Here is a 15,566-nt window from a genome sequence, read left to right as displayed (position 1 = left end):
GAGACAGACCAGCGACGAACAGAAGCAACATCAAGAAGGGTATGCACAGTAGTCATATGAGCCACAGGGGCAAAAGTCTCATCATAGTCACGGCCGTGCTCCTGCTGAAAGCCACGAGCCACAAGACGCGCTTTATAGCGCTCAAGAGATCCATCAGAGCGAGTCTTAATTTTATAGACCCACTTACACGTGATAGGACGAACACCGGAAGGTGGAGAAACAAGATCCCAAGTGCCGGTGCGCTCAAGCGCAGCGATCTCCTCAGCCATGGCAAGCTGCCATTCGGGATGACGCTCGACATCCCGATAAGAAGTCGGCTCGGAAACGACGGAGAGACCATACCGACTAGGAGAGTAACGAGCTGGAGCACGACGCCGACGGACGAGGCCGTGAAGGGGAAGGTCATCAGCGAGAGGATAAGTCATCGGAAGAAGCGGAAGAAGGGACGAGCATCGGAAGGATCCGAAGCCGGGGAACGAGGAGTACTAGGTGGACTAGACGAGAGGAGAGGATGGCGCCGAAGGGGGCACATCGGGACTAGGAGTGGGAGGAGATGGGATAGCGGGGGTGCATCCGGAAAAAGAAGAAAAGAGATATCATCCACCGGGTAAGTACCCGAGGTGGGACGAGGATAGAAGGGACGCGTCTCATCAAACGTGACATCACGAGAGATGCGCATCCGACGACCAACGGGGTCCCAACAGCGATAGCCCTTATGCTCATCACTGTATCCGAGAAAAACACACTCAACAGACTGAGCGGTCAGCTTGGTGCGATCGCGAGGAGGGAGAAGAACGTAGCAAACGCAACCAAATAAACGAAGTGTCGAGTAATCCGGAGAGCAACCAGAAAGACGCTCGAGAGGAATGCCACCTTGAAGGGCAGCGAGAAGGCTGAATGTTAATGAGGTAAGTCGACGTAGCGACGGCCCTCAGCCCGGAAATGCGGCGGAAGAGAGGAAGTAATCATCATAGCACGGGTAGTCTCAAGAATATGACGATGCTTACGCTCGGCGAGACCATTTTGAGCATGGGCGCCGGGACACGAGAACTGGGCAAGGGTGCCCTGCTCGACAAGAACACCACGCGAGTGCTCGGGAGATATACTCGCTCGCGAGTCGGCCACGAAACACACGAATAGGCGTGGAATAGCGAGTACGAACCATGGCTGCAAAACGGCCGATAAATAGAAAGCACCTCACTGCGAGAGTGCATAAGAAACAACTAGGTGTATCGCGAAAAATCATCAATAAACAAAATATAGTATCGATGACCCCCTTTCGAAGGAAAGGGAGCCTGACCCCAAACATCCGAATGAACTAAATCAAAAGGTCGCTGAGATACAGACGCACTAGTAGGATAGGGAAGCTGAATGCGTTTGCCTAGCCTACAACCCCGACACGAATGCAAAGACACATCTCCCGAGACGGACCCCGGAAGACCACGACGAACTAATGATGATAAACGGGAGCCACGAGAGGTGACCCAGCCAATGATGCCACCGCTTGAAAAGATCCGAGTGACGAAGCGAGCAACCGCGGGAGAAGCGCGCGATGAAGTGGCAGTAGAAGGAACGCGAAGCCGATCTAACTCCCGAGCCCCGGGGACTCAAGGCTGCGAGGGCCGGCTCCAACCAGGGCCGTGTACGGCGGTCCCGAACGAGCACAAGAATCAGCGTCAAGAATGACGCGACAACCGAATCGATGAGCCGACTAGCGGAAAACAGGTTCATCTTAAGACTAAGAACATGAGAAGCATCGGGAACGAGAGAAAGAGGTAGTAGAAAGGGTGCCTCGGCCGGAAACGGGGAGAGAGGTACCATCAGCCGTGATAACACGAACAGGGCGAAACAAGAGAGCGAAGAGCGAGAAAGAATAGAAGACGCGAGAGGTCATATGAAAAGAAGCTCCGGAATCCGGATACCACGGGGATGACGTACCCGGTCGTGTGGAAGGTGGTGGTCGCACGGTGCCGGAAGAGCCGGGCACGGAACCGGCGGTACCCGTCGAGGAAGAGCATGTACCAGCCGAGCGAGACCACCACGAAGACCACGGATAATGTCCCGATCGAGATAGCGCAACAGCGAGAAGATCCCGAAGAACCAGCCCGACGACGAGTAAGATGCGGCGGGCGTAAGCTGGGATCCCTGCGCCGGCAAGTAGAGATATTGTGGCCAGGCCTGCCACAGTAGGTGCAAGGAGGTGACGTCGAACCACGAGGCTGCTGGGGCTGACGCTGACCCTGGAATGGAGGAGTAGGAAGTATTGGCTGTGCCGGAGGCCGCAACGAAGTCGGCGGCATAGGAGGTCCACGAGCGAGACGGCACGGAGAGGGCCACGAGCAGCAAGAACGGAGGGAACCTCAAGAAGACCAGCACCACGAAGACGAGTCTCCTCGGCACGAAGCTCGGCAAGTACCTCGAGAGAGCGGAACACGACCACGGGCAAGCAGGTCGGGCCCGGCGCGGCTCAAACTCCTTGCGGAGCCGCGACAAGAACTCAAAAACGCGCTGGAACTCCGGATCCGCGCGCACGCGTCGAACAGCGGGGACAGGTGGCACACACAAGCATGCGGAGAGAATCAGGCCGACGCCAAATAGCAGCACTCGAGTGTAGAACTCATCGATAGTAGAATCACCCTGCTGAAGGGCATGCTCCTGGCGGACCACGGACGAGTAAAGAGCATCACCGGACGGCCGATAGCGCCGACGAAGAAAAGCCCAGCGAGCGGCGGCGGTGGGAAGACCCATAAACTCAGCGAGCATGCGAGGCGAACACTGGAGGTGAGAACAGCGGTAGCACGAGCATCCTCATCAATCCACCGAGTGTACTCGGTCGGATCCTGCCGGTAAGTCGCAACGGCGGTGAGAGTGGTCCTGGACCTTCCGGTCATAATCAGCCGAAGCGGTGTCATCGGCACTCTTGGCTGCATCCTTATCCGCTCGAGTAGCATCGGGGGCAAGGGCAACGGGTGGCGGTGCAACAGGCACCGTAGGAGCAACGAGGCGCGGCGGACGGGAGACCTCGCCGGAAAGCACACCCCAAAGACGAAGACCGCGCATGTGGACGCGCATAAAGGCAGCGAAATCAGGGTAATTCGCGCCATCGAAGATCACCGGGCAGCGAGGGATCGCAACATAGCCCGAGGAAGACATATCTCTCTCTTTTTTTTCGCTTTTTTTTTTTACCTCAGCTGGAAGTCAACACGGGAGCAGGGAACAGGGAGCGGACTTGAGCAGAGGAGATCGAGACGGGCGACGGGCGACGGGGCGTCCAATCTCAGATCGAGACGGGCGACGGGCGATGGCCACACACGGGCGAGCGAAGGAGATCGAGAGGGCCCTGCGAGCGGAAGCAGCCTCAGATCGGGAGCAGCCTCAACGGTTCAGTCGGTCGGGCGGGCAGGGAAGGAGATCCCTCAGACGGTCGGGCAGGCGGGGAAGGAGATCGGAGGAGAGCAGGGAGCAGCCTCAGACGGTCGGGCGACGGGGACAAGGACGGAACAAGTTCGTAGGGAGAGGAGGATCAATGTAGCTCTGATACCATGTTAGGGAATATACTTGTTGTATTACAGGGGGCCAAAGGCCACAATATATAGTACATGTACAGGTGCACATATGCAGAAAGCCCCCTAACATATGGGGAAACTACAATATATATATATACATCTAACAGGAGGAATGATCTTGTAATCAACAAACTCAATTTTTCTGTTACAAAGAAAACCTTTAACTGGCCGGAAAATGGATTGTTCTTTCCATTCAAAATATAAGCAGTCGATTAGCTATGATTTTGAGTTTTTCCATAGTTTTCCATAAGCATCGATTAGTGGAGGAAGTGCATCGCTAAAAATAGTTCGATCATTTAAAAGAGGTTGCGATTCTTGCTAGCCCCTACGCACATATACTACTCAACATATATAACATGGCGTACCACAAAAGCATATCATTTCTTTCTTATGAAGATTGATACGATCATTGCATGATCAATTAGCATTTACATATATAATTGACACCTGTTTTCCCATTACGGCGGGCAAAAGGACCACACCTTTTACCGAACAACCAGAGCCTGGGCTAGCTTGTCACCACATGTGCATGCCTAGCCTCAATCATACTTCCAAAATCCAAATAACTAGTCATGCTTGACTCCATTCACTGAGGAATGATAATAAGGATGAAAGTGTAGCGTTTTATCGTTTAAGACCAAAGCATCTGCAATCCACCATTAGAAACCAAAAGAAAGGTCACTATGGACCAACAGTAATCATGGTCAATGATTGGCAAGAGGGTGGCTCGGATGATTGGTTACAACAGAATAGTCCGAGCGACAGCAGCCGTTGGAGCTCGGCGGCACTGCCGCTTAGCTGTGTAGCTTGTCATATAGGTAATTCACATAGTGACATATTTAGAGAATTTACCTTGTGTCAAGGCTAAATTGAAAAAGAAATAAAAATTTGGTAACACCTATTCAACCCCCGTCTAGATGCGCCATACGATCCTTTCAAAGGTTGCATGGGCTATCTACAACCAGATTTATCGGCGGCTTTCTAGACAAATACAATATGCATAGGTGACTTGTGTTCCTATTCTTCTGACGATTGATTTTTATCTGCACCTTGTGTAACCCATGAGATGTATACAAAAACTTAAAACTATGCAATAAAACAGATTGTGTGCATGGATTGATGCAGATGCCAAAGCTACGTTCCCCAGTTATTAAAAAAACCAGAGAACAGGGGGAGTACCAAAAGATCGGACAAATCAAACACATTCCTGATAAAGTTGTTGCCAAATTCGACAATTAATTGGAGAGCATATCTACAAACCAAAATTATAGTGGGGATGGATTTTCCTAGTGTCCTAAGATACACAACAACAACGTGAAAAGCCTATAGATGAGCAGTAAGATAATGACAGTTTGAAAAAAAAAATCTTGGATGTATGATAAATATCTGAGTGAAGATTTAAGTTACCTGGCCATGCAATTATATCTCAGTTCACCTTAAAACAACAAAGATCTAGTTCGTGGTATAAATATTTTATAAGATATATAATATTTTCATATATTTATAGTTTGAGCCAAAACCTTGTTTACATGTGAAAATATGGTTTCCCATCTACGATCCCTGACTTTTCTAGCTTTTCCTAACAGCTAGCTACCTAAATAGCACCCATCTAAACTTTCCAATGTTAAGATATAAGTATTCTATGTCTTTTCATCACCGCATAAAATGAAGTTTCAAAATAGAAAAGGAAATATATCTGACAAAATGAAAAAATATTGATTTTTTAATATTGAACTAAATAATTGGAAATCCGTAGATAGTTGGTTGGTTCATGAACCGAATCAGCTAGAGATTCACTTGGAAACCAACTGGTAGTCAAAGAGAACATACTGAAAGAGATATTGAAAGAACATGTACATGATAACAATAGCTATTTTGAGAAATGTAAAACCATATGAATACAAAGAAAATGAATCAAAAGATTACAGATGTAAGATTGCAAATTTTAGTGATGATAAAGAGCATACAAGGGAAGGCCGCGAAGTCCTCCCTTCTCGCCGTCGATGTTGTTGCACAATTACTTAGTTCAGGATAGTTGATGTAATATGTCATTGTAAATAACAACGTATAAAGTGACTCAACAAAAGCATAAAACCTCCTCATGTCTGACATTGCAATCAAGCCATGTGTGCTTTGAACTTTAACCATATGAAGGTGCGAGGACTTGTCATACACACAGAAAGATCGTACAGACATCATTTCCATTTTTATGACTTATGTGTATGTGATATCCTCATTTTTTGAAGCAATCCCCTTCAGATTCCAGACTTTGTTCCGGCACGGAAATGTACATCAGCCTGTCTTGACTCAAGAAATTTTTAAGCATGTGAAGCAGACGCGGTGAAGTGTGTATATATATATAATAATTCTGAAGTGAACAAAAAATCCAAAGCATCTTTTGATGCTACTACTATATACTCACGCGATTCCTCTCGCAGAGAATATACGCCCACCTGCTAAACTCGATCTCCCCAGAACACCAATTAATTGAGAGAAAATGAAAAGATAAGGGATATACCCAATCAGTTTATTCAATCATTATCCGATCTCATAAACCCAAACAGATGTATTCGCAATCCCATTCTCTTCACACCCCACATACTTGGACAAGCCTGTGTGGCGTGACATGGTCATTGTGCTCTTGCTCTGTACATCCTGGGTTTCCTGGTCATGGGGATCGGCAATGCCACCGAATGTCAAACAAGTTTAGAGCCCACACGTACATGAAAGTCTCTGCATTGGGAATCGCTAGTTGCGTCAGTTAACGTACCCAAAAGTACTCACCTGTACAGCGACATTCTTTTCCTGCAAAGCTACAGCACAGGCACAGCCGAGGCGTATGTCAGTGACTGGCGGCTTTCTGGAAAAATACAATATGCATATGTGAGTGTTCCTATTCTTTCCGATGATTGATTTTTATCTACACCTTGTGTCACCCATAAGATGTATACACTGAGACTTAAAAAATATGCAATAAAACATGGATTGATGAAAAGGCTAAAGCTTTTCGATAAAGAGCATATATTAATATCGCGTAGATACCAATTACACCCAGCCTTTGCAACAACATCATACCTTAATGGCATAAAGGATGCACACAGCCAAAAAAAGAGAAAAGAATTACAAAAAAGAAAGGCCCCGCTACAGAGATCCATAACTTCAAACATCATCACTAACACCACCAAAACAACACCAGAAGATCAGCTTCGCCATAAGCGACGCCTCCCAGAAGGAAACAGTGCACAAACGCTGTCGTCGTCCAATCATAGATCTTAGATTTTCACCCTGAAGAAATTCATCTCTCTCAAAACAATGTCTTCAACAAGAACATTGCCAGACACAACCAATTAAGGCCAGACCTTGGACTTTCACCCTGAAAGATAAGACTCTGAACTTCTCCTATGCAGTCGCCTCCACATACCAGCTATTGTTTCAAGTCACGAAGCACCAAGCCAATTCCACCTCACCACCAAGATCCGACCATCATAGCTATTCCACCGATCTTGGCTTGATGACCTTCTCCGCTAGCACCATGGAAAGAAAACGAACTTCATGATATTAACAACCAACAAAGCTTCGAAGCGCTCCCTCTGAAACCAAACGGCCAGATAAAAAAAAACATGGTTGCACACGACCGAAACCACCTAATCCAGCAATCTTCAGGCATTTATCGTTCAATGAATTTCGTCGGCAGGGCCTTCCGGAACCCGACAATCCACCCAGACTGGTGGGAACAAGCATCCAACAGATCTTCAAACTTGGTGCAAGAAGGATACTAGAACTACCACCTTTATTCTTCGACGCGGACGAAATGGCCCCCACACCGCCATCCGCCGCCCGACGACGATGAAGGAGGTTCAGAAATCGATCATCGCCTCGCTAAGTCGTCGCTGCTAAGCCCATGGCGGCCGTAGAGAAGAAGACTCGGCAGCAGTTACGTACCCCGGCCAGGAATCCAGCGGTGCTACCCATGGTTGCCCGAACGACACGGCCAAGGCCGTCCTCGCAACAGGCCATAGAAGGCAAAGCAATGACCATGCCCTGTAGGCCCAGATCGGACCCAGATTGAACCCGTGCCGCCGCCAGTTCGCTGTGCCACCGTTGTCCAACCGCCGGAATCCAGCACCAAGGCCAGCCCCATGTGCCCCTGCGCCAAGACGACGTAGGGCAGGACCCGCCCCGGCGCTGACAGCCGCCACGCTCCACCGCTGCGGCCACCCAAGGCATCTTCGCCGGGTCAAGCCAGCAAGGCCGCCGCGCGCCCGCCCGTGGCGCTCCCCATTCAAAAAAAAAAAGAACAAGAGACCAGGGGGAGTAATATCAAAAGATCGGACAAATCAAACACATTCCTGACGAAATTATTGCCAAATTCGACAATTGGAGATTACGCCTACGAACCTAAAACTATAGTGGGGATGGGTTTTCCTAGTGTCCTAAGATACACAACAACAAGGTGAAAATGTGTGAGCGAAGACTAATATAATTATATGTTTTTGTTCTTTTGAAAACGCCTATAGATGAGCTGTAAGATAATGAAAGTTTGAGAAACAAAATCTTGATAAATATCTGAGCGAAGATTTAAGTTACCTGGCCATGCAATTATATCTCACTTCACCTTAAAACAACAAAGATCTAGTTCGTGGTATAAATATTTTCTAAGATATAATATTTTCATATACGTATAGTTTGAGCCAAAACCTTGATTACATGTGACAATATGGTTTCCCATCTACGATCCCTGACTTTTATAGCTTTACTTGACAGCTAGCTACCTAAATAGCACCCATCTAAACTTACTACACTAGTAGAAAAACGGCCATTCGTACCGGTTCTAGAGGGCCATTTGCACCGGTTTCACAACCGGTATAAAAAATCCGGTACAAAAGCCCCCCCTTTCGTACCGGTTCCTTACGAACCGGTATTAAAGGGGCCTCCACGTGGGCCACCAAGAGAGCTCAGGGCCAGGGAGCTTTGGTACCGGTTTGTAATACGAACCGGTACCAAAGGTTGCCACCCGCGGCAGAGAAAATGCATGAATCTCTGCCGCGGCAGAGAATTCAGGGTTTAGGGTTTTTGTAGGGGTTTATGGGTATCGGAGCGTTTCATATCGCGTCGATGTACCAGAAACGCGTTTGGGTTTAGGTAGTACATGAAGATCAAGGTGATGCATATCAAGTTGGTGCATATAATATAACACACATGTAATTGCATAAGATCGCACATTAAGTAGTACATGCATGAAGATCTATCTTCATGCATAGTGGTACTCTCCGAGGCGTACTCTATATATGTCTATTACATGTAGCATAGTGGTACTCTCCGAGTCAAACTATATGTAACATGTACATCTTCATTCATAGTGGTACTCTGCGAATGGTGGTAAGACAGTCCCGAAGGAAAAATCCCGCCAATTCCTCGCCTATTGCTATGAAGCGGTCCTCGATTGAGAGCTTGTTCCGCTTTCTTGCCAACTATAAAAGAATAAGATACAAATGAATACATGAGCTATGTGTGTGTGTGTATATATATATATATCAAATTACAATCAAACAACTATTACTGAAACTCAGCACAACTTATGATAAGAAAATAAATTTGTGAATATTGTTTTCGTACCTCTTTATTTCTTTCATTATTCGTTCTCTCGCTGACAATTCTGTGGATGTACTCGCAAACGTAGTATCCACAGAGATCGGTCCCTTGTGGTTGTTGCGGGCATTTCTTTACAAGAGTATAATTCAATCAAACAATAGTCAAGTATGATAAAGGTGTGTGGACCTAGGTAGTACTACTTACTTTCGCACGCCATCGCAGCTTCGGTGGCCATTCATGGGACTTATCTTACTTGATGAAAGTTTCCCATACGCTGCCCGACAAAAGAAAATGCATAAAAGAGTTATCAATTAGTTGATAGCAGGAAATTAATGAAACAAACCGATAAGAATTAAAATTACCTTCTGAGCATAAAAAAAAAGACTTGTATAGGTCTGAATTTTTGCTTAGTGAGTCAAAGACTTCAACTTCTCCATCGTACATTTTGATGACGAGAAGAATAAAGTTAAACCTACGCACGTTTAAATATGTAGTGTCATATATATATAAGTCATTAGTTAAAATTTTGACATACGGTGAGCAAAATATAATGTGTTATAAGACAGTAAGACTCACTGGAAGTTGTAAGGCCAAATTATTAGCCTTTTGTCACGTTGTCGCTTCAAAAACCTTAGCAAAGTCTCCGGTGTATCCTTGTTATAGAGGGTTCTTCTATGGTTTTAACATGCATTGTGTCCGGGCCAATGAACCCAATGTTCGTGATTTTGTCCCTTTTGCATTCGAGCATCTTGGATCTGCATAATATAGCGCACAAAAGATTATAATTTGCATACAATGAACGAGCTGAGCTAAAGACTTCTCAAATTAAATAAATCACTTACATACAATAGCAACTGATGATAGATTTGTCGAGGGCCCGGAGATTGTATAACTGGAAAAGCTCGCTGAAGTCAACGTTCACACAATATTCCTGGAAGTAGTGCTCTTCCCTAACTCGCACCATGATAGTCTCGGTCCCTCCCTTTGAGGCATTAAGGTACCACGAATGCAAGTTACACATACATGTTGGTAGCTTCCTGAGATTCTCGATGAAATCTTTCCCTTGAACAAATTTATATGCTGCTTCAGCGATGGCGTAATCAGTTGTGTTTTGTAGAGAACTTTGAACGGCCTTCCCATCAAACACCTTGAGAGGGGGGACCGATTGAACGGGTTGTTGTCCGAGCTGGTAGACTTAGTGTATCCCTTTTATCTCCTTGACACCCGATTGAACGGGTTTTGTCGCCTCGATCATCTTGTCACACGACCTTTCAATAGAACGCCTATAGTCAGATGGCGGCGATGGTACAGGGTCATATAGATTCTCAACGGTACGCACAACTTTCACCGGATCTAGTGTCTTCTCAAAAGGTATCTCTGGCACTTTCGGTGCAAAAAAGGCTCTCAGCTCGGACTCAACGGTTCCTGTTTTCCTCGACACTTTTTTCCCAAGGTAACTTCTCAATGGGCGGCTGTGGTTTCTCCTTTCTAGATCTCTTCCTAGGCGGCGTACCGTTCCGCTTAACGGGCGCTGTATTACGCGGAGGATCTCGAGATGGTGGACTTACGCTGGGGTCCCTCTCAGGTAGGTGTGGACTTGGCTGCTCATGAGGACTGCTACCAGGAGGAGTCGATGGCATTTGCTGCTCATGTGGACCGCTACCAAGAGGAGTCGGTGACCTTTGCAAAAGGACAATGTATTTCTTCGGCCATAGGGCGAAACCGTGCTTGACATCGGCTAGTGTCTTCTCATCGTCACCTCTAGGAATATCAAGCTCCACTGTTTCTAATCCCGGAACAACTTCATCCACCCCGACACGAACACAGCCAAGTGGAATGGGCATATGATGGTGCGTTGCTCCATCTTCACTTGGGTAAACATAGCCGACTGCCACCTTAACGGACGCGGTCCTGAATAACATATGTAGCTCGCAATCTGTCTTCTTCGTGACATAATCCACGGGGTAGCTTCTTCCACATCCGTCAAGATGCGAGGAACCCACACTGCTTCTTCGTTGAGATGGGGCTGCATCGGCTTGAGGATCCTGTAGAAACAGCGGCTGATCAGGTGCCCTCTGATTTTTCTCAAGCGCCTCCACCCTATTTAACAATTCCGTTAACGTGTCGGCGTCCTTCTTCTTCTTTCGCGAATGGCTTCTATAAGTGTCAGCGCTATCCGGCCACGCTTCCTTCATGGTAAGACCTAGGCAAGCTCGTACCCGTCCAACGTGTTCAGGATTCCCCAGAGCGAGTGTCAGCTCGTCATTCTCTCTATCGGGAATGTACTCTCCCTTTCTGACCTTTTCAATTGCATCTACAAGCTGCGTCGTGATTGCTTCAATTTTTTCCTTCCATTTTCCCTGCGCAACGATCAGCCGTGTCTTTGGGTCCAACCCTGCCCCATGCGTGAACAACCAGAACTTGGACCGGTCGGGCCAGTCCCATGTATGTGGAGTGATTCCTGCATCCATCAGTTTATTTTCAAACGCTGTCCACTTCGGAATGGCAGTCTTGTATCCACCTGACCCCAAATGATGCCAAAGTTTCTTCTTTGAAGCATTTTTCATATTTGTGACCGATCGGGACACAAAATTAGACGATTGCTTATACCTCTTAAATGCGGGCCAGTGATCTTTTATCTTCACTAGATTATCATCGAATACTAGATCTTCATTCTTATATTTGTCCCATAAATTTTTCTTCCAGGTCTGGAATTGTATGGCCATCTTCTTCCATGTCCATTCCTTGACTTTATTCTTATGGCCTTCCGTCATGTCTTCCGGTAGGCTGAATCGTGTCAGTAGCATGTCCCAAAGAAATTTTTTCATCGCGTCGTTGACATAACTAGCACCAGTCTCCGCGTTCTTCGGCTTATGCCACTCTTGAATGCTGATCGGTACATGGTCCCTAACAAGAACTACGACTTGATTTATAAATTTGCGGCAGTGCTCTTTGGGATGCTCCGGTTCACCATTAGCCTTAAATGCCATGAGGGCTAACCTGCCCTCGCCCTTTAGCAGTTGCGTCGGGCCTCGTTTTGTTTTAACAGACTTGCTCGATGATCCAGAAGGCTAAAAGAAAAAATTATTCGTTAATAAGTGCAATACAAATAAATGAATGCATCTAGGGATGAACATAGACTTGATACATAAATATACACCTCGCCGGAGTTTGTTATGGACACTTCGTTGTCTCTTCTAATTTGTTCAGACTCAAGTCCCTCGCCAAAATCGTTCAGAAATTGGTCGAACTCATTGTCATCTCCATCGGGTTATGTACCACGGGCACTCTCATATATCAATTTCTGCACCGTTTCTTCTTGATCCTCATCTCGGACGAAGGTGCCGTGCTCCATACCTCAATGTCACTACAAAATTAAGAAATCAATTATTTCATTCATCATGTCATGATCATAACAGATTGCTAGATGCATAACAATTCAAATGAAGAAACCAATAACCCTAACCCTAACACTAACTCTATGTCGCAGCGGCGCCGCCACGAACTCGGTGCTCCTCCTCGATGTCGCGGCGCCACGGCCACGAACTCGGCGTTCCCCCTCCTCCTCTCGCTCTTCTCTCTATTTCTCGACCCTAATTCTATGTCGCGGCGGCATCGCCACGGATTCCGCACCGCCACGGACTTGGTCCATCCGTGTCTGGTTCAGCTCCCTCTCCACGCCATCGTCGTCGATGTGCAACTCACTCTACGTCTGGGACTGCTACAAGAATACCTGTGTCTACCAGTACTTCTACGGCAACAGTGCTAGCACCGCCGGTGTGCTCGCCAACGAGACCTTCACCTTCGGCACCAACGGCACGCGTGTCTCCATGCCCAAGATCGCCTTCGGCTACGGGAACCTCAATGCCGGCTCCCTCTACAACGGCTTCGGCATGGTGGGCTTCGGCCGGGGCCCGCTGTCCCTGGTCAGCTAGCTAGGGGTGCCCAGGTTCTCCTACTGCCTCACCTCCTTCATGTCCACCGTGCCCAGCCGCCTCTACTTCGGCGCCTACGCCACACTCACACAACAAACACAAGTGACTCCGGCCCGGTGCAGTTCACGCCCTTCATCGTCAACCCGGCGCTGCCCACCATGTACTACCTCAACATGATGGGCATCAGCGTCGGCGGCGACCTGCTACCCGTCGACTCGTCCGTGTTCACCATCAATGATGCTGACGGCAGGGGCGGGTCATCATTGACCCACTGTGGTCGCCGCGCACACGGCCCCGACCCTGGCGCCCCACTGCTTGATGAAGCCGCTCGTCAGCAGCGGTACGAGCGCGCCCACCGCGAACGCCAGCGCTGACGCGAGCGCCGCCTGGCCTGGTATGCATTGGGTCGAACACCTTGCGGGCGTCACCTGGCCGGCGCCGAGGTGGAGGGATTGCAGGAGCGAGACGGCGACGGCGACGGTTCTCGGTGATGCAGGAGACCTAGGCGGCCGCGTGGAGCGCGCGGGCGAGGGGCAGGAGAAGGGGAGGGACGCCGAGGACGTGGTGCGGCGTGGAGGAGAGGTACCTGCCGGCGCGGAGAGATGAGAGGCTGGCCTGCGCGAGTGCTGTGCGCGGATGACGGTGACGGCGTGGTGCGGCGTGGCGCTGACGACGGACGGCGGCGAAGAAGTGGTGCGCGACGGCGACGGCGAGCGTGCGCGCGGTCTCTGTGTGTGTGAAATGTTGATTTGGGGGAATTTTGCCCGCGCGGCTAAGTGAAATGGAGGCGAACCCCCTTTGGTACCGGTTGGTACCACGAACCGGTACGAAAGAGGGTTTTTTTTTGTTTTCTTTTTTCTTTTGTTGTTTTCTTTTCTTTTGCTGTTTCTTTTCTATTTTTTTTTCTTTTGCTGTTTCTTTTTTCTTTTATGTTTCTTTTTCTTTTCTTTTTTTCTTTTCTTGTATGTTTCTTTTCTTTTCTATTTATTATTTTCTATTTCTCTTTTTTTCTTTTATTTTCTATTTCTTCTTTTCTATTTCTTATTTGCTGTTTCTTTTTCTTTTCTTTTCTTTTCGTTTTCTTTTTCTTTTATGTTCCTTTTCTTTTCTATTTCTTATTTTTCTATTTCTTTTCTATATCTTTTCTATATATTTTCTATTTCTTTTCTTTACTCCCACCGTTCGCGCGGGAAAGTTTCCTGCCACGTACGACGTCGAGCGGGAAAGTTTCCCGCCACAACGCCGCGCGGGAGAAAAAAGGCGGGAAAGAAAGGGCCGGAATAAAATTTTATTATGATTGAACTCGAATTAAAAGTACATAGCTTAACTGAAAATTAAGATACACGGCCAGATTCGACTGTTGGAGTGATTCAGTCATACTCGTGCCTAGCCCTATAGTAGTCACCACTGTAGTCGTCGTAGTCGCCGTCATCATCGTCGCTGGCATCGGGGTCGCGGTAGTCGAACCTCGGCGGGTGAGCATGCGTGGGCTGGGACTGAGGGTAGCGCATGCGGGGGCCACGGTAGGCCATGACGTCCTGGAGAGTCTGGTCACGCCACCATAGCCGACGGCCGGCCTCGTTGAAGTTCGAACGAGGGGGGCCGTCCTCCTCGTGCCTGGCAAGCGCACTCTCATGCCGATTGATGAAGAAGCTTTCCCAAGTCGGGCTGTAGTCGGGATGTCACTGGGGATTCCTCCGCTGCTCTGGCGTGAGCTCGAAATAGTAGTGGTTCGTGATGGCCATCTCGCGCGCCACACCTAGAGGGATAGGAGGGACCGGTACGCCTCCGACGCTCAGCAACCAGCCGGTCGGGACGCGGTAGCCCGGCGGGCAGGGGTAGTTCGAGGCGCAAAGCGCCTCCGCCTCCCCGGGGTTAGAGATACGATGGAAGCCATGGGAGACAATGATGAGGTTTGCAGATATGAGTCTCGATGTGATATGTAAATGGAGGCCAAGCCTACATATATATAGTGAAAAAATGGCGGGATGACGGAGGCGGGAAGACATAGGCGGGAACCGGTGGAAAGCGCGGGAGGGAAATAGGCGGGAACGGAATGGCGCGGGAAACTTAACCCTAACCCTAACCTTTAGTACCGGCTGGTGGGTGCAACCGGTACTAAAGGTGGTTTTTCTGTCATGTAACAAAACTGTTGGTGGGATAAGGACGCGTGGGTAACCTTTCGTACCGGCTTGTGGGTACAACCGGTACTAAAGGTGGTTTTTCTGTCATGTAACAAAACTGTCGGTGCGATAAGGATGCGTGGGGGACCTTTAGTACCGGCTGGTGGGTGCAACCGGTACTAAAGCTGTCGGCAGGATAAGGACGCCTTGCTCGATGAGATAAAGCATGTAGCGCATGACGCCGTGTCGGAGGAACAAGACAAAGCAGAAGCGGCGACGTGCCTATAAAAGGAACACCGATACGCCTTGGCAAGCAGATCAACAAGCAGGTAGGGAGAGTTTCATCCCCA

At 48.3% G+C, this 15,566-nt stretch overlaps 1 pseudogene; it reads left to right on the top strand.

Annotated features, from left to right (window-relative positions):
- Positions 1-12,024: 12,024 nt before the first annotated feature.
- LOC124673545 lies at positions 12,025-13,467 on the top strand (annotated as a pseudogene).
- Positions 13,468-15,566: the final 2,099 nt, after the last annotated feature.

This window comes from Lolium rigidum, chromosome 7 (assembly GCF_022539505.1).
Source record: "Lolium rigidum isolate FL_2022 chromosome 7, APGP_CSIRO_Lrig_0.1, whole genome shotgun sequence".
Taxonomy (NCBI): Eukaryota; Viridiplantae; Streptophyta; class Magnoliopsida; order Poales; family Poaceae; genus Lolium; species Lolium rigidum.
This window is presented reverse-complemented; position numbering and strand designations above follow the sequence as displayed.